Source organism: Rhinopithecus roxellana, chromosome 2 (assembly GCF_007565055.1).
Source record: "Rhinopithecus roxellana isolate Shanxi Qingling chromosome 2, ASM756505v1, whole genome shotgun sequence".
Taxonomy (NCBI): domain Eukaryota; kingdom Metazoa; phylum Chordata; class Mammalia; order Primates; family Cercopithecidae; genus Rhinopithecus; species Rhinopithecus roxellana.
In genome coordinates, this window is record NC_044550.1 from 20123911 (window position 1) to 20144846 (window position 20936).

Sequence of the window (20936 nt, forward strand, 5' to 3'; positions counted from 1 at the left end):
ACTGGTCCCCAAGGGTGCTTCACTGTTGTGAACCTAATGGGACTCACAAGCCAAAGAAAGTATAGGATAGCTGTCTCTCCTCGAGAAAAGGTTTTTACAAAAGAGAAATCTGGCTTGTAGTATGGTTCCTTGAGACAAGCAGCTACTGAACTCTTTAATTAGGGGCACTATTAAAGTGAATCTTGGGCTACAAGCATGTTCTTAAGGGATGTCCAAAAGATGTCATTTTGGAAGTAAAGTATCTCTTAGGCATTGTTTCATCAGGGTACAATTTTGCAGATGCACATTAAGGATTTGTGCTATGCTTCCCTACATGTGCTTGTGTTGCACACTGAATGAGGGATAAGGCATGTCCTGTCATTTGTTATATAAAGCTTCACCTTCATGAATATGTATGTTGAATAGGAAAGCTATAGGAGGCAGTGATGGAGTTACAGATCTAAATGTTATGCCACAAAATGGAATGCTGCCCTGACCACAAATGTCGTTTCATCAACATTAAGCTGCATTTAGAATGCTCTCTACTTTTAGAAGGCTTAAGTGCTTTGGAATTATAAGGCAGATTTAGATCAGTGATTGTATTTGAGCAAATTGTCATTATTCTTAAAGGACCTAACTAGGGGTGGGGAAAGCTTTTTTTCACTAATATTTGGGTGTTGCTTTGCATCTTAAATCATGTAATTGGAGTATTTCTTGTTTTACTTCTTGAAAACAGATTATTGTTGTCTTAGATATTACTAGAGTTTATAGTTTATAGCTAATTCTGAGAAGGACTTTTTTTTTGGTAAATTAATAGGTGTTTCTTAAAAAGCAGTTTCAGATTTACAGAAACAATAAGCAGAAAGTACAGAGTTCCCATAAGCTATACCCCTACCCCTCAGTTTCCCACATTAGTGTAGTACACTTTGTACAATTAATGAGTCAATATGATACATTATTATTAACCAAAGTCCATAGTTTAGAGTTCACTTTTTATATCATACATTCTATGGGTTTTGAAAAATGTATAATGACATGTAGCTCTCATTGTACTACTATACAGAGTAGTCTCACTGCCCTAAAAATCTATGCTCTATTTACTCCTCCCCATCCCTCAACCTCTGGCAACCACTGGTTTCTTTACCGTCTCCCTACTTTTACATTTTCTACAATTTCATGTAGTTGGAATCATACAGCATACAGCCTTTTCAGATTGGCTTCTTTCATTTAGCAATTTACAATTAATGTTTCTTCATGTCTTTGTAGTTTGAAATAGCTCATTTCTTTTTAGCACTGAATAATACTGCATTGTGTGACGTACCATAGTTTGTTTACTCATTCACCTATTGAAGGACCTCTTGGTTGTCTCCAGTTTTTGCCAGTTATGAATAAAGTTGCTTAAACATTTGTGTGCAGGATTTTGTGGGGACAGAAGTTTTCAATTAATTTGAGTAAATACCAAGGAGTACTATTTCCTTGTCACATGATAAGACTCTGTTTAGTCTTATAAGAAACTGCCTTACCATCTACCACATGGGTGGATTATTTTGCATTCCCACTAGCAATGAATGAGAGTTCCTGTTGCTCTACATCCTCATCAGCATTTGGTGGTGTTAGTATGGATTTTAGCTGTTGTGTATGGTTGTAGGTCATTGTTGTTTTAAATTGCAAATTCCTAATCACATATGATATTGAGCATCTTTTCATATAATTTTTTGTCATCTATATGTCTTCTTTGGTGAGGCATCTGTTCAGATATTTTGCCCACCTTTTAATTAGGTTATCTTTCTTGTTGAGTTTTGGGAGCTCTGTTTATGTTTTGAATATGTCTTTTATCAGATGTGTGTTTTGCAAATACTTTCTCCTGGTCTATGACTTGTCTTTTTCTTAACAGTGTCTTTCTTAGAGTAGAAGTCTTTAATTTTAATGGAGTCCAACTTACCAATTTTTTCTTTCTTTCATGCTTTTGGTGTTACATCTAACAACCTATTGCCAAACCTAAAGTCACTTAGATTTTCTCGTATGTTATCTTGTAAATTAGTATCTAGATTCATTTTTGCACATGTGGAAGTCCAGTTGTTTAGCACAATTTGTTGAAAAGACTATCCTGAGAAGCAGTACTTTAACATGCAGAGAAACAGACTGGTTCTCTAAGGGAATGCTTAATTTCTGCTTGAGTCCCTCGTGTTCCCTCTGTAAACCTTTCATGAAGTTTCGTAGAATAGAGAGCCATGTCTACAGGAGGGTACAGTGTGTTGCCTTTCTCCTCAGTTATGTCTGAGAGCACTCCTGTCCAGCAAAACTGACTGCAATGATGAAATGTTCCATAATTTTGCACTGTCCACTACAGTAACCATAAGCCACATGTGGCTATTGAGTACTTGAAAGGTAGCTAGTGTGACTGAGGAACTGAATTTTAAATTTTAATGAATTTAAATTCAAACTTAAGTAGCCCCATGTACCTTGTAGCTGTTATATTGGACAGTCCGGCACTAGAAAGTTAGAACAGATTTGAGAGACTATTAAATCAGTGTCTTTATTTTTCTCCTTCAACAAACACTTGATAATACTTACTATGTACTAGGAGATTTCTGAGTCCTGAGGGTACAGATGAACTGCAAATTGTGGTTGAATTCACTGTGGTCCACAGAATTAAAGTGACTTTTTAAAGATCACAATTGACTTTTTAAAGATCACAATGTCAGAGTCCAGATTAAAACCAGATCTACTAATTGTAATAAATAGTTTTTGCCCATGGTCTTTTCCCCAGAAAGCTCCTTGGCTTCTTGTTTTCATCATATTTCCCTCTGCTCTCAATTAGAAAGTAGCTCATGGGCAGGGAAGGAGCAAGATGGCCGAATAGGAACAGCTCCAGTCTCCAACTCCCAGCGCGAGCGACACAGAAGACCGGTGATTTCTGCATTTTCAACTGAGGTACTGGGGTCATCTCACTAGGGAGTGCCGGACAATCGGTGCTGGTCAGCTGCTGCAGCCTGACCAGCGAGAGCTGAAGCAGGGCGAGGCATCGCCTCACCTGGGAAGTGCAAGGGGGAAGGGAATCCCTTTTCCTAGCCAGGGGAACTGAGACACACAACACCTGGAAAATCGGGTAACTCCCACCCCAATACGGCGCTTTAAGCAAACAGGCACACCAGGAGAATATATCCCACACCTGGCCGGGAGGGTCCCACGCCCACGGAGCCTCCCTCACTGCTAACACAGCAGTCTGCGATCTAACCAAAACAGCAGCAGCGAGGCTGGGGGAGGGGCGCCCGCCATTGCTGAGGCTTAAGTAGGTAAACAAAGCCGCTGGGAAGCTCAAATTGGGTGGAGCTCACAGCAGCTCAAGGAAGCCTGCCTGTCTCTGTAGACTCCACCTCTGGGGACAGCGCACAGCTGAAGACCAACAGGGGAAGCAGCGGGGCAGGTGCAGATGCGAACGACTCTGTCTGACAGCTTTGGGGAGAGCTGTGGATCTCCCAACTCGGAGGTTGAGATCTGAGAACGGACAGACTGCCTGCTCAGGTGGGTCCCTGACCCCTGAGTAGCCTAGCTGGGAGAAATCCCCCACTAGGGGCAGTCTGACACCCCACACCTCACAGGGTGGAGTACACCCCTGAGAGGAAACTTCCAAAGGAAGAATCAGACAGGTACACTCGCTGTTCAGCAATATTCTATCTTCGGCAACCTCTGCTGCTGATACCCAGGCAAACAGGGTCTGCAGTGGACCTCAAGCAATCTCCAACAGACCAACAGACAGTCCTTCTGACTGTCAGAAGGAAAACTATCAGACAGGAAGGACACCTATACCAAAACCCCATCAGTACGTCACCACCATCAAAGACCAGAGACAGATAAAACCACAAAGATGGGGAAGAAGCAGGGCAGAAAAGCTGGAAATTCAAAAAATAAGAGCGCATCTCCCCCTGCAAAGGAGCACAGCCCATCGCCAGCAACGGATCAAAGCTGGTCAGAGAATGACTTGGACGAGAGGAGAGAAGAAGGCTTCAGTCCACCAAACTTATCAGAGCTAAAGGAGGAATTACATACACAGCACAAAGAAACTAAAAATCTTGAAAAAAGAGTGGAAGAATTGACAGCTAGACTAATTAATGCAGAGAAGATCATAAACGAAATGACAGAGATGAAAACCATGACACGAGAAATACGTGACAAATGCACAAGCTTCAGTAACCGACTCGATCAACTGGAAGAAAGAGTATCAGCGATTGAAGATCAAATGAATGAAATGAAGCGAGAAGAGAAACCAAAAGAAAAAAGAAGAAAAAGAAATGAACAAAGCCTGCAAGAAGTATGGGATTATGTAAAAAGACCAAATCTACGTCTGATTGGGGTGCCTGAAAGTGGGGGGGAAAATGGAACCAAGTTGGAAAACACTCTTCAGGATATCATCCAGGAGAACTTCCCCAACCTAGTAAGGCAGGCCAACATTCAAATTCAGGAAATACAGAGAACGCCACAAAGATACTCCTTGAGAAGAGCAACTCAAAGACACATCATTGCCAGATTCACCAAAGTTGAAATGAAGGAAAAAATCTTAAGGGCAGCCAGAGAGAAAGGTCGGGTTACCCACAAAGGGAAGCCCATCAGACTAACAGCAGATCTCTCGGCAGAAACTCCACAAGCCAGAAGAGAGTGGGGGCCAATATTCAACGTTCTTAAAGAAAAGAATTTTAAACTCAGAATTTCATATCCAGCCAAACTAAGTTTCATAAGTGAAGGAGAAATAAAATCCTTTACAGATAAGCAAATGCTTAGAGATTTTGTCACCACCAGGCCTGCCTTACAAGAGACCCTGAAGGAAGCCCTAAACACGGAAAGGAACAACCGGTACCAGCCATTGCAAAAACATGCCAAAATGTAAAGACCATCGAGGCTAGGAAGAAAGTGCAGCAACTAACGAGCAAAATAACCAGTTAATATCATAATGGCAGGATCAAGTTCACACATAACAATATTAACCTTAAATGTTAATGGACTAAATGCTCCAATTAAAAGACACAGACTGGCAAACTGGATAAAGAGTCAAGACCCATCAGTCTGCTGTATTCAGGAGACCCATCTCACATGCAGAGACATACATAGGCTCAAAATAAAGGGATGGAGGAAGATCTAGCAAGCAAATGGAGAACAAAAAAAAGCAGGGGTTGCAATCCTTGTCTCTGATAAAACAGACTTTAAACCATCAAAGATCAAAAGAGACAAAGAAGGCCATTACATAATGGTAAAGGGATCAATTCAACAGGAAGAGCTAACTATCCTAAATATATATGCACCCAATACAGGAGCACCCAGATTCATAAAGCAAGTCCTTAGAGACTTACAAAGAGACTTAGACTCCCATACAATAATAATGGGAGACTTCAACACTCCGCTGTCAACATTAGACAGATCAACGAGACAGAAAGTTAACAAGGATATCCAGGAATTGAACTCATCTCTGCACCAAGCGGACCTAATAGACATCTATAGAACTCTCCACCCCAAATCAACAGAATATACATTCTTCTCAGCACCACATCGCACTTATTCCAAAATTGACCACATAATTGGAAGTAAAGCACTCCTCAGCAAATGTAAAAGAACAGAAATTATAATAAACTGTCTCTCAGACCACAGTTCAATCAAACTAGAACTCAGGACTAAGAAACTCAATCAAAACCGCTCAACTACATGGAAACTGAACAACCTGCTCCTGAATGACTACTGGGTACATAACGAAATGAAAGCGGAAATAAAGATGTTCTTTGAAACCAATGAGAACAAAGATACAACATACCAGAATCTCTGGGACACATTTAAAGCAGTGTGTAGAGGGAAATTTATAGCACTAAATGCCCACAAGAGAAAGCAGGAAAGATCTAAAATTGACACTCTAACATCACAATTAAAAGAACTAGATAGGCAAGAGCAAACACATTCAAAAGCTAGCAGAAGGCAAGAAATAACTAAGATCAGAGCCGAACTGAAGGAGATAGAGACACAAAAAACCCTCCAAAAAATCAATGAATCCAGGAGTTGGTTTTTTGAAAAGATCAACAAAATTGACAGACCGCTAGCAAGGCTAATAAAGAAGAAAAGAGAGAGGAATCAAATAGATGCAATAAAAAATGATAAAGGGGATATCACCACTGACCCCACAGAAATACAAACTACCATCAGAGAATACTATAAACGCCTCTACGCAAATCAACTAGAAAATCTAGAAGAAATGGATAATTTCCTGGACACTTACACTCTCCCAAGGCTAAACCAGGAAGAAGTTGAATCCCTGAATAGACCAATAGCAGGCTCTGAAATTGAGGCAACAATTAATAGCCTACCCACCAAAAAAAGTCCAGGACCAGATGGATTCACAGCTGAATTCTACCAGAGGTACAAGGAGGAGCTGGTACCATTCCTTCTGAAACTATTCCAATCAATAGAAAAAGAGGGAATCCTCCCTAACTCATTTTATGAGGCCAACATCATCCTGATACCAAAGCCTGGCAGAGACACAACAAAAAAAGAGAATTTTAGACCAATATCCCTGATGAACATCGATGCAAAAATTCTCAATAAAATACTGGCAAACCGGATTCAGCAGCACATCAAAAAGCTTATCCACCATGATCAAGTGGGCTTCATCCCTGAGATGCAAGACTGGTTCAACATTCGCAAATCAATAAACGTAATCCAGCATATAAACAGAACCAAAGACAAGAACCACATGATTGTCTCAATAGATGCAGAAAAGGCTTTTGACAAAATTCAACAGCCCTTCATGCTAAAAACGCTCAATAAATTCGGTATTGATGGAACGTACCTCAAAATAGTAAGAGCTATTTATGACAAACCCACAGCTAATATCATACTGAATGGGCAAAAACTGGAAAAATTCCCTTTGAAAACTGGCACAAGACAGGGATGCCCCCTCTCACCACTCCTATTCAACATAGTGTTGGAAGTTCTGGCTAGGGCAATCAGGCAAGAGAAAGAAATCAAGGGTATCCAGTTAGGAAAAGAAGAAGTCAAATTGTCCCTGTTTGCAGATGACATGATTGTATATTTAGAAAACCCCGTCGTCTCAGCCCAAAATCTCCTTAAGCTGATAAGCAACTTCAGCAAAGTCTCAGGATACAAAATTAATGTGCAAAAATCACAAGCATTCTTATACACCGGTAACAGACAAGCAGAGAGCCAAATCAGGAATGAACTTCCATTCACAATTGCTTCAAAGAGAATAAAATACCTAGGAATCCAGCTTACAAGGGATGTAAAGGACCTCTTCAAGGAGAACTACAAACCACTGCTCAGTGAAATAAAAGAGGACACAAACAAATGGAAGAACATACCATGCTCATGGATAGGAAGAATCAATATCGTGAAAATGGCCATACTGCCCAAGGTTATTTATAGATTCAATGCCATCCCCATCAAGCTACCAATGAGTTTCTTCACAGAATTGGAAAAAACTGCTTAAAGTTCATATGGAACCAAAAAAGAGCCCGCATTGCCAAGACAATCCTAAGTCAAAAGGACAAAGCTGGAGGCGTCACGCTACCTGACTTCAAACTATACTACAAGGCTACAGTAACCAAAACAGCATGGCACTGGTACCAAAACAGAGATATAGACCAATGGAACAGAACAGAGTCCTCAGAAATAATACCGCACATCTACAGCCATCTGATCTTTGACAAACCTGAGACAAACAAGAAATGGGGAAAGGATTCCCTATTTAATAAATGGTCCTGGGAAAATTGGCTAGCCATAAATAGAAAGCTGAAACTGGATCCTTTCCTTACTCCTTATACGAAGATTAATTCAAGATGGATTAGAGACTTAAATGTTAGACCTAATACCATAAAAACCCTAGAAGAAAATCTAGGTAGTACCATTCAGGACATAGGCATGGGGAAGGACTTCATGTCTAAAACACCAAAAGCAATGGCAGCAAAAGCAGAAATTGACAAATGGGATCTAATTAAACTAAAGAGCTTTTGCACAGCAAAAGAAACTACCATCAGAGTGAACAGGCAGCCTACAGAATGGGAGAAAATTTTTGCAACCTACTCATCTGACAAAGGGCTAATATCCAGAATCTACAAAGAACTCAAACAAATATACGAGAAAAAAACAAACAACCCCATCAAAAAGTGGGCAAAGGATATGAACAGACATTTCTCAAAAGAAGATATTCATACAGCCAACAGACACATGAAAAAATGCTCATCATCACTCGCCATCAGAGAAATGCAAATCAAAACCACAATGAGATACCATCTCACACCAGTTAGAATGGCAATCATTAAGAAGTCAGGAAACAACAGGTGTTGGAGAGGATGTGGAGAAATAGGAACACTTGTACACTGTTGGTGGGATTGTAAACTAGTTCAACCATTATGGAAAACAGTATGGCAATTCCTCAAGGATCTAGAACTAGATGTACCATATGACCCAGCCATCCCACTACTGGGTATATACCCAAAGGATTATAAATTATTCTACTACAAAGACACATGCACACGTATGTTTATTGCGGCACTATTCACAATAGCAAAGACTTGGAATCAACCCAAATGTCCATCTGTGGCAGACTGGATTAAGAAAATGTGGCACATATACACCATGGAATACTATGCAGCCATAAAAAAGGATGAGTTTGTGTCCTTTGTAGGGACATGGATGCAGCTGGAAACCATCATTCTTAGCAAACTATCACAAGAAGAGAAAACCAAACACCGCATGTTCTCACTCATAGGTGGGAACTGAACAATGAGATCACTTGGACTCGGGAAGGGGAACATCACACACTGGGGCCTATTATGGGAGGGGGGAGGAGGGAGGGATTGCATTGGGGAGTTATACATGATATAAATGATGAATTGATGGGTGCTGTCGAGTTGATGGGTGCAGCACACCAACATGGCATAAGTATACATATGTAACAAACCTGCACGTTATGCACATGTACCCTAGAACTTAAAGTATAATAAAAAAAAAAAAAAAAAAGAAAGTAGCTCATGAACTACATTATTCCATTGTTATTACATATTAAAATTTAGCCAAAGTACCATGAAAAACAAAGTGGAAAATGAGTGTGTGTATCCCCACTGGAAAGAACACATGTGTGATATAGTTTGGATATGTGTCCCTACCCAAATATCATGTTGAATTATAATCCCCAGTGTTGGATGTGGGGCCTGCAGGGAGGTGATTAGGTCGTGGTGGTGGATTTCTCATGAATGATTTAGTGCCATCTTCTTGGTACTGTTCTCACAATAGTGAGTTCTCAGAAAATCTGGTCATTTAAAAGTGTATGCCGTCTCCCCCATCACTGTCTCCTGCTATGTGATGTGCTTGCTTTTCCTTTACCTTCTGCCATGATTGTAAGTTTCCTGAGGCTTCCTGAGAAGCCAGGCAGATGCCAGCATAATGCTTCCTATAAAGCGTACAGAACTGCTATTCAACCTCTTTTCTTTATAAACCACCAAGTCTCAGGTATTTCTTTATAGTCGTGCAAGAACAGACTAACACAATGTGGTTACTTTTCCCTTATACTTTTTTGTTTGTTTAGAAATGTGATGGAAAACTGGTATTGTTTACTATCTCTAAGCCTTTTTGAAAAGATAAGAATTATTCTTTACTTTTTTGTATAGCAAGCTTTAGACTCTTTAGGGAGGTAAGGGAAAACCTCAGAGGTTCCCTTTCTGTGTGCTGAACCTCATCCTTCTATTGAAGATGCCATATTCTGAGATCAAGGGGCATCCAGGGTATCTAGCCCAGGAAGAATGGTGTGATCACTGAAAATGACATTAGCAACATTCACTCCTTTCACTTTCCCTTCCTATGGTACCTGAGGTGTAGCCTCTGACCTTGCGTGACTTAAAAGTCTGAGGTAAAAGCCTGTGGCTGCCCTATTTACATGGTCAGCATCACCATCCCATTTTGTTACAGCCCATTAGAGAGAGCTTGGGTGGTTTCTGAGGTTCCACTGACAGATCCTCTGATTTCCACCTTGATGCTCATCCAAATGCATTCATGTTCCCAGCTTCTGGGGGCTTTGCTTTATTTTCCTTTATGTTGCTGAAGATTCAGTTGCAAAACCTTCTACAAGTATACCCCCCATTTCACTTTCTTCTTCTCTTGCTCCAGTGATTCCAGTACTTTAATACTCCCTTTTATATGGACATCACCAAATAACTCCTGAATATTTAATTTCTTAGCTCCCGTTTTGTTCTCTCTACATGTCGTCCTCCCTCCAAGACTTAAAAGAAGACTTGAAAAAACTTTGCTTTGTGAAATAGGGGTTTATGTAAATATGCTAATATGCAACTTGCTTTTTGATTGCTTGGAAGGAATGTTGGAAGCCTGCACGGTGTGGAAGTCTGTGGTGCATGCCATGCTCATGGTACACCTGGTGGAAGACTTTGTAAGAGTTATGACAAGTGCAGATCATTCATCTTTCAAACAGGTTTCTCACAAGAGAAGCAAACTGCTAACTACGGAGGAGGCTAGAGTAAGCAACCTCTTGGAAATCTTAAGAACAAGGGCAACAAAAGATTAGGATAGAGGAAAATAAAAACTAGAGGACATGGATTGCCAATCAGGTAATCTAAGTAACTACCATCCAGTCAATGAGAGACTTGGATGGCTAGAAAGCTGAAGGGCACTGCCTAACTTGGATAGTTAACACAAACTTAGCTCTGGCTAAAGTACTCAGGTATAGCCATTCTGCTCATTCTGTTAACCTACTCAGGTGTATATTCTACAGGATTCTTACAGTTTTGATAATAACACTTCTGTATATCCTGGTGAGTTTTTCTGCCTCCCAGCAAATGTCCTGTCTCCCTGAGCAGAGGGCAGCTTCTCTATCATAACCCCCTCCCAAATTTGCTTCTATCTTAATTCACATTTATGAGTTAAGTTTCTTGTTTTATTTTTACTTTTGGTTTCATTTCTATTTCAAAGACAGGATTTTCTTTGAGTGTGAGTAGTAATCATAGTAAATATGTACATTTTCCTTTATCAACTATGTAATTAGGCTATATTTAACTGGAGAGGCTGACCTCTTCGCTACTTGGTGGTACATCACCACAAATGGCATCTTGCTAAAAGGAAAACTTTTAAGATTCCAGACTGAATGTCTTTATTTGTTTGCCCCACACACAGACTGACCAAAATGAAAAATGAGGTGTACCGTTTTTATCCCCAGAGCATAATGATATGAAACAATGTGCTTGTCATAATAATTTTTTTTTTTTTTTTTTTTTTTTTTTTTTGAGATGGAGTCTCACTTTGTCGCCCAGGCTGGAGTGCAGTGGTGTGATCTCGGCTTACTGCAAGCTCCGCCTCCCAAGTTCACGCCATTCTCCTGCCTCAGCCTCCCAAGGAGCTAGGACTACAGGTGCCTGCCACCACACCCAGCTAATTTTTTTTCGTATTTTTAGTAGAGACGGGGTTTCACTGTGTTAGCCAGGAATGTCTCGATCTCGTGACCTTGTGATCCGCCCGCCTCAGCCTCCCAAGTCATAATAATTTTTTAAAAGAGAATGTGACTATGGTAGCTATTTGGAAATGTGTTTCGAGAGTTTTTGTGTCATCTTTTCTCTTTAACTTTCTAATTATAATAGCAACTCATGTTTATTTTAGGACATGTTATGCCTCGATAAGCAAAAGAAAAATTTAAGTCATCTATAAATCTATTATCTGTTAGCATTTTGCATTGTCTTTCTAGTCACGTTTATGTTTACACATGCAACTTGTAAAAACAGGAGAAATAGGATCATACACATATCATTGTTTTGTACCCATGAATATATAATGAACCTCTTGTCATTCCCCACTAACTGTGATAGGAGCATTTCATTCTTCCATTGTATCTACCCACCATGTTGTTTTTAACAGTCCCTTATTATTGGACACTTGTTTCTCTTTTTATTTTTTACTGTTATCAGCAATGTAATGGTTAATATGCTCAGAGCTAAATCTTTGTTCACATTCTTAGGAGGTTTATAGAATATAAGAAATATATTTTACAATACCCCTGGAGAACAGCTTAATAATTTTATATTGGTATTTTAAAGAGCCGATGTAGAAAAATGCTATCTCACTTCTTTGAGTTTCTTTGCTCACTAGTAAGGTTAAACACTTTCTCACTTTAAATGTTAAAGTGTAAGAGTTTTCTTTTATTGCAGAAGGTTTGAAGGCATTTGTTTAAAATTATTTAATTTTCACCGTTATGATACCATATGACCTTGTCATTGCTCATGACTTTAACTTTAGGAGGTTAATTGTTTGGATATAACAACTTTGTGTCATGAAAGAAAGAACAAGATTGCCAATTGTCTGAGCCATGGAAGACCTAACAGAAACTGTAGAAAGCAGTTCTTACGAGACAGAACTTTTTAATGGGTGTGTCAGTGTTTCTGGGCTTAAAAAAATGTCCTGTTTCTTGGATATTTTAATTCAGTCTGCATTGGGCAGAGAGAAGTACAGAGTGGCCTTTCAATGTATTTTAAATTTAACAGTCTATAATTAGAAAACACTATTTGAGCTCTTATAATAAACTTTCACTCTGAAAGCACCCATCTAAATTAGTGGGTTATTCCTCCCCACTCCTTTTCTCCCTCACCTTCAGTCACATCTGCCATAGCCATATCCCTGGACTGTGCTTCTGTAATTTTCAGAGTTCAAACTTGTGGGTCACTGTTTCATAATATTAAATGGTATTAGTGGGGCTTACTCCCTCTCCTTACTCCCCTTATAAGATTACTTCAGTGACTTCCTTATCTTGAGAGGAACTGACATGTGATCCTTTAGGAACACAGCTTATCTTATAAAGTGGGAGTTAGTCAGTGAACAGATATTTATAACCCTCAATTCTGTGCCAGAAAGACAGCAGAGAATCTGACACATGTGATCCCTTCCCTCACAGAGCTTGCAGTCTGACTGGAAAGAGACAAGTAAATCTCTACAAATAATTGACCAAAGTTACAGTTAGCAAGCTGTTATGTCAGAGAAAAAGCAGAGAGTAACGTGGAGCAAGGGAAAGGAAACCGAATGCAGTCTGGGAGGGTCAAAAAAGGCTTCTCCAAGAACGCACAGGAGTTAGTTATAAATGCCATCTCTTGCTGTCCTTCCTTACAGAATGCTACATTTAGTGTACATGAACCGCAAGGGAATTAATCTATTTTCTACTCTCTTTAGCAATACTCCCTAGGTATGCAAATGAAAATACATTGCTATAGTTGATTAACCACTATAAGATTAGTACCATTTTTATCTGAAGAAAACATTATTAAATAATTAGCCTTAAGAACAACATACTTTGCCAGATGGAGTGAAAAAGGCTGATAAATCACTGGGACATCAGCTTAGTCACAGGACTGTGTAATAGCTGTGGAAATTCAACTTTATCATGTCTTCCATGTACAATATGGGACTATCTGAAGGAACACAGGTTGTTTTCTAGCTAAGGTTTGCACTGTATAACTAATCATTTAAATAAAAGTTATCTACTGTCCAATTTACAGTAAAACATGGCTTAAGCATAATAGCTTTTGTAATTCATGAAAGTTCTATGTTTAACTGTTAGTTGGAGCCTGAAATGACTATGACTAATAGGAATATTCTTCCAAGTTCTTTAATCCCCTGAGATGATTATAGCTGTTCTTTAGCCAGACAATGACTCTGAAGTCCATTAAACTTAAAAACGTGCTTCTAGGGGGAGTTGCTTTTCAATGCATCAGGTTACTTAGTGTTTTTATGTGGCTATATTTTGGCCATCTCCTAATGTTGGAGAATTTGTTTCAGAGATCTGGAACTGTCTCCTCCTCAGCTCTGGTTATCAGAAGCATGGCAGAGGGAAATGGAAGTAAAAGATGGACTGGAGATTTCTGGTGCAGTTGTGAGCCGACCATCAGAGTTGTATATTTGTATCACATTGCCTTGTCTTCCTACTACAGAAATTCTAGAGAGTTATGCCTTGGGATTTATTGAGAAACGCAGTGAAAAACTATCAAGTGACATCATATGGTGGTCTTCCCTGGTCTGCAGTATTGCTCATTGCCTCTTGTTTACAGGCCATATTAAAGCTAAGTGTCAAATGCTTTCTTTTTTCTCCTGAGGAATAAAATATGGTTCCCACTTGCCTTCCTCCTAACACATATGGAGATACATGCATTTTCTCTTTCTGAGTTTGGAAAATTTCTTCCCCTGTAGCTACAAAGGAGTTGGGAGCCAAATATGCAGCACAGTTTTAGTCATTTTGCAAGACTTAACTAGTATACTGTATGTTAATCATTTAACAAATACATCTAATGCTTATTGTATACCAGGTGCTCTTTCTGATCTCTTTATTAGTATTAACTCCTTCAAGTCTTTTTTTCTCCATTTATTTCTGCTTTGATCTTTATTATTTCCTTCTACTAGTTTTGGATTTGTTCTTTTTTGGTTCCTTGAGGTACACCATTAGGTTATTTATTTGGAGTCTTTTTTTTTTTTTTTTTTTTTGAGACGGAGTCTCGCTCTGTCGCCCGGGCTGGAGTGCAGTGGCCGGATCTCAGCTCACTGCAAGCTCCGCCTCCCGGGTTTACGCCATTCTCCTGCCTCAGCCTCCCGAGTAGCTGGGACTACAGGCGCCCGCCACCTCGCCCGGCTAGTTTTTTGTATTTTTTAGTAGAGACGAGGTTTCACCATGTTAGCCAGGATGGTCTCGATCTTCTGACCTCGTGATCCGCCCGTCTAGGCCTCCCAAAGTGCTGGGATTACAGGCTTGAGCCACCGCGCCCGGCCTATTTGGAGTCTTTCTATGTTTTCGATGTGGGCATAAGGTGCTATAAAATTTCCTCAGTACTGCTTTTGCTATATCTGATAGGTTCTGGTATGTTGTGTTTCCGTTTTCATTTATTTCGAGAAATGTTTAAATTTCCTTCTTAATTTCTTCATTGATCAGGAGCATGTTGTTTAATTTCCATACATTTGCACAGTTTCCGAAGTTCTTCTTGTTATTGATTTTTAGTTTTATTCCATTGGATTCAGAAAAGATGCTTTGATTTCATAGTGACTTTTTTGAATTTGTAGAGACTTGTTTTGTGGCTGCTGGATGAAATGTTGTGTAAATGTCTGTTATAGGTCTATTTGGTCTAGAGTATAGTTTAATTCCAATGTTTTTTTACTGATTTTCTGCGTGGGTGATCTGTCCATTGCCAAAAGTGGGGTGAAGTCCTCTACTATTATTGTATTGCAATCTGTCTCTCCCTTTAGATCTATTATTTGTTTTTATATAACCTTTGATCCTTTTAAGGACCTTGTTAAGTTAGTACTATTTATAGATGAGGGAACTAAGTCTCAGAGAAATTAAGTATCATGCCTGGAGCCACAATACTTAATCGTGCAGTCATGCTAAGTGTGGAGTCGGCCTTCAGAATCCTTTTCATAAACATCAAGCTTTGCTGCCTCTGCAGTGATTCGCTACCGGGAGCAGGTAGAACAATATTCAGTCCCAGGAGATAGTGTTCCCTCTTCCACTACACCTTGTGATCAAGAACCTCTCTCTGTGTTTACCTGCCTCTCTGATTCTACATTAATCGTCTCACAGTAGTATTTTGCTGTTGTTATATAATTTACTTTATTCCTTTGTGAAATTATATATTCTACATATACTTTAAAATAAATCACGAACTTATAAGATACTATTTAAAATGAATGTAGTCTTAATGTAACACCATGTTAAGATGTATACAGAAAGGGATTTTAGAGTAGTAAGCTTGAATTTGTTTTGCATTCCAGTATCTACCCTTTTGCCCATTCTCCTTTTTGACAAGAGCACACATTTTCAGCTTGACTAGATGAAAAGTGCTAGGTTTGGCTCTATAACTGAATAAAATCTATAAGCTGACCATATTAGAAATATAATTAATACTATGCTCTAAACAATTGTAATTGTCCACAGACTTGAGTTAGAGCACAAAAGCAACTATCTGCTTTAATTTCATTTGCGTGGAGTGAGTGGGGATGGTAGATGGAGTCGAGAGAGGGTAATAACTGGAGAAAGGTTCCAAGTGAAACAAGAAAAACATCCTCCAAGGATCAGGTCATCTTTCCAGAGGGATAAACCTGTCCCACAGGGAGTGTAGTATACAGTATCTGAAGTGTAAACTGCTTATCCCTTTTAATGGGGTCTAGTAATGCTTACTGGAATATAGCATTTTGGGCCACTTGAAGTTTATTTCATCTGTTCACAGCATTTCAGATATTCTTTTGTTCTTCTATTTTTACAACAGTTTTACTGAGTTATAATTCACATACCATAAAACTGGCCTTTTCAAATTGTACAAATCAGTAGTTTTTGGTATATTCAGAGTTGTGCAGCCAACCCCACTATTTAATTTTAGAATATTTACAGCACTCCAAAAAGAAACCCTAGACCCATTAGCATTCACTTTCCCTTCTCTTCGTCCCCCAGCCCTTGGCAACCACAAATCTGTCTTTATGGATTTGCCTATTCTGCACATTTCATATAAATGGGATCATATAACATGTGGTCTTTGTGACTGGCTTCTTTCACTTAGAATAATGTTGTCAGGATTCATTCGTGCTATAGTGTGTATCACTACTTTATTCCTTTCCATTGCTCAGTAATAGTATATGGGTTTGCCACATTTTGTTTATCCATTTAATAGTTGATGGACATTTGGGTTGTTTCCATTTTGGGGCCATTATGAATAATGCTGTTATGAATATTTGTGTACAGTTTTTGCTTGGACTGGTGTTTTCATTTTTCTTGAGTATATACCTAAGAGTGACACATTTGTTCTTGAGTTTCTTCCAAGAGTTGAGTATTTTTGATTAAGATGGGATCTCAACTAAAAATCAATTTCTGGTTGCAGATGAGTGTACATCCTGCAGTTGTTAAACATAGATTTTAATGAAATTTGTTAGGTAGTTAAAAGATATATATATGTGCACTACCAAATCATATACATATATGCACTGTTGGGTAGTCTCAGGCTGTATTCTTTGGATATTCATATTGTGGTTCTATGAACTGCAGACCTCTGGCCAGTGGCCTATATTTTGCTTCCATCCACAGGGCAAATTTCAGCTACTTAAAAATCCATTTGATTGCAGCAACTGTATGTATTTCAAAGCAAATCTTCTACCATTTAGTAGGTGGCAGATTATGCAAAGCACATCAACCTAAGTTTCTGTGACACTTAGTTTGCCCTTTATGTACATAGTCCTTCTACTGTCCTATAAAGCCCTCTGCACTCTTCTTCCCTTCTCTGTGCCTAGTTCACAATACTCTAGCCGTGCTTGCCTTTCCGTTCTTTTTAAACCTTCCTGGCTCATTCCTGCCTCAGGGCCTTTGGGCGAGCTGCTCCCTCTGCCTGGCTTACTCTTCTTTTGCAGCTGCCCCTGCCCCATCCTCAACCCTTATTAAGTCTTAAATATCCCCTCAGAAAGGCTTCCCTGACTGCTTGCTCTACATCAACCACACCAGCCTTGCCCTGACTCTGACTTTTTTGAGCGGCATTGACTGGTCTTGTTTATCTGTGTGTTCCTGTGTTAGAACATGAACATCAGGAGGGAAGGGAATCTGCCTGCCCGCGCCACTCCAACTTTAAATAGGGGCTGGCAGGTGGTAAATATTAGTGGAATGAACGGCTGAGTTGTTCTTCTTGTCCTGAAATGTCAGTACATGTCAGAGCCAGTGTTTTCCTGGCAACTCTCCTGGAGGGTCAGTATTGGAGAGCTCTAGGAGGGTAGCATCAGAGGGCTCTTAATTTCACCTCCTCCCCCAGAAAACTAGCAAAACATAGCATCAAAGCCTCATTCTCATTTAATCTCTGACTTTTTCTTCCCCTAGAACTGTCATCCTGTGGCCCTATAACACTCTGCTCCGAAAGGATCTGCCAGAGACTGGGAGTGTTGACTGCTGCAAGGATCAAGGTGGGAATTACTGTGCTACCATCTGGAAACAGTAGGTTTGGTAGGTTTGGTGCTTCCTGCTGCTATAGCATGAGTCTAACTTGCTTCAGCTGAAGGTTGGCTGTCTATCAGTTATCCTGCAGCTTTGCTGCTATCTTCCCTTCTCTGGTTAAGACATTTCATAAATGTCTTAACTCTGAGAATTTTAATTTTATCCTCAGGAGAGTCTTAAATTTCAAGCTCTTTCAGGTGAGTGGATGTTTTCTCAGTCTTGGATTGCCGTTTTAAATGACAGCCAGAGAAATAGAGGTGACCCCAAAACTTCCTAACCTGTTTGCATTACTGCCAAAAGAGAGCGCTCAATCAACTCTCTCAACCACGCCTTAAGAAAACAGAAAATCTTCAAAGAAATATCAGCCAGCCATGCACCTTTTAGCAACAGTACTGAAATTACTAGCAAAGTTATTCTGTTTTTTATAGTTATTTAAACCAAAATTAAAGAGCTGTAGTAGTTATACCCATTCTATGCCCACTGAGGAGGAAGAGGTTTTGCTTGTTGTGGTTGAAGCAGTACAACTCAATTCACTGCCTAGAGTACTTTGAATTTTATTTCAAGTATAATTTTATTATTGAAAATAAAAATAGTTGCATTTTTCGGTACAAAAGATTTTCTCTTTTCTTGCTATATCTCTGGGCACCTTAAGACTAAGGTTCATTTGACCCTGATGATAGCTGTTTTGGTTTTTTTTTACTTTTTATCATTGCTGTTTGGTGTTTGCCTAAAAAGATTTTTACCCTAAGATAGACACCAGGGCCGTGTAATCCCAAATTATTTAAAATAAATATTTCTGGGTAGTTAGTATTATTGAGCACAGTATTCTATAACATTATTTGTCTTCTGTGAAATTCACAATAATTCTAGGAATGTTGCTAAGGTTAGAATGCCTATTTTGAGCTGGTACTAGGAATGGCAGCTATTTCTAAATATTTGACACCGTTTTGATATCTTTCCCTTTGTCTGGTGGTGTCTGTCTCGTTGAAGCTGAGTGAAGAAAAGAATTCATTTATTCAACAAATACTTACTGAACGCTTTCTGTGTGCCAGGCATTCTTTTCAGTGTTGCAAATGAGGCAGTGAACAAAACAAAATTCTTTCATGAGCTTTAAAAAGTCTCTTGAATATCCTCAGTCAACAAACCAGAGCAGGGAGACACAGAGGACTTGCCTCACTCTCAGGTATTCTGGGGAAACCCCCTTCAGGATGGCAAATGGACACAAGCAGGAAAGGAGAGAGTGGAACCCTGATTTGGAAAATAAAGCGGTCTTATGTTCTAATTTAATCACTGCAGAATTTTAGAAGCGTGTTAAAATAATAAACCAAAAAAAAAAAAAAATGTGCTAGGTTGATATAACTTGGGCTTGAAAAATAAAGGATTACTGTTTTTTTTTTTTTTCCTTTTCAATGTCCCACACACTTGATGTAAGGATTACTTTTTAAGTATGCCATTTTCGTACATTTCACATTCAGAGTCTGCCCAAATTCTGCCTCCACCATCCTCTCAGCCTCTGTCAATGTCTAATGCATCCTTCGAATTTCTTTATGCATAAAGAAGCAAATAGGAATATTCCTATTTGCCCCCTTCATAACATAAAAGATAGCATACTATATTTCTCTGCAATGTATGCTTTTTTTCCTTACAATATATGGAGGAGGATTTAATAAGCGAGTACTAAGACACTTTCCTCATTCTTTTTTTAAAGCAGTTACAGAATAACAGAGTCCATTTATGGATGTTCCACAGTTAAAATAGCGATCTATTGATGGACAACATTCGGGTTGTGGCCAACTGTTTGCTCTTAAACAATACTACAGTAAGTAACTGTATGTAGGTTATTTTGCATGTAGGCAATATATCTATATAAACTTGTAAAGTAGAATTGCAAGTCATAAGGTATATGTGTAATTTTAATAGATATCATTAAATTGCCTCTCTGAGAGGAAGATTTTCTTTTTTTTTTTTTTTTTTTTTGAGGCAGAGCCTCTCTCTGTTGCCTAGGCTGGAGTGCAGTGGCACAATTTCAGCTCACTGCAATGTCTGCCTTCTGGGTTCAAGCAATTCTCCTGACTCAGCCTCCCAAATAGCTGGGATTACAGGCACCCACCACTGTGCCCAGCTAATTTTTGTATTTTTAGTAAAGATGGGGTTTCGCCATCTTGGTCAGGCTGGTTTGAACTCCTGACCTCAGGTGATCCGCCTGCCTTGGCCTCCCAAAGTGCTGGGATTACAGGCGTGAGCCACCACGCCTGGCTAAGGTTTTCTTATTGCATGTCTGCTAGAAACCTGTGAGAGTACCTGCTGTCATCCGCATCTGGATATTTTGCCAATTCTCATAGCTTAAATGCCAGACTAGGTTGGGTGCCTTGGCAATGTGTTCTTATAGCATCCTGAACTTTCAATTATCTAAACATTTATCTCCCTGTGTGATAATGATTTGTTTGTTTCTCCAACTAGACTGCAAGCTTTGTGAGGCCAGGGACTACGTCGGTCTCCTTCACCTGGCCATAACAGACATTCACGTGTCTAATGAAGTTTAAATACATTGTCAAAAGATGAGACAATTAGTGGTAATTTAGCTCTCAGGTTATACAAGTGCAGTAAACTGGCTCGCTGTCATAGATGGGGCTCTACTGCTCTTTAATTATTAGAAATCTTCAGTTACAGCATGGGAACAAACATTCTTCTTTTATGTTACTGAAATTTATATTAAACAGGTAGTCAGCAACAAATTCAAGAGGTTAAATCCTCAGTTATCTGCTGGCAATTTGATTTCCCAAGACCTAGACTCGATTTTGAGAATCTGAAGAACTAAAGCTTTCTATTTCCGGTTATGTGCATGAGCCAAAACATTTTACAGGGCTTCAGGAGGTCCACCTATCAACTACGAACCCCAGAGTGGGAACACCTGCTTGAGAGACATGGTTAAGGACTTTGAAATATTTTGGAGAGTGATTCAACCCCC

At 39.4% G+C, this 20936-nt stretch overlaps 1 protein-coding gene across 2 annotated transcripts in view; it reads left to right on the forward strand.

Moving 5' to 3' along the window:
* Positions 1–20936, forward strand: part of SGMS2 (sphingomyelin synthase 2) — a 98548-nt gene that overhangs the window by 21678 nt on the left and 55934 nt on the right. The window contains exon 2 of one of the 2 annotated variants that reach the window (XM_010373208.2): positions 17855–17937. The gene's annotated coding sequence lies outside the window, so the exon portion shown is untranslated. Of the gene's footprint in view, positions 1–17854; positions 17938–19735; positions 19788–20936 lie in introns of those variants that run through there. The other variant, XM_030915134.1, reaches the window with a different exon arrangement.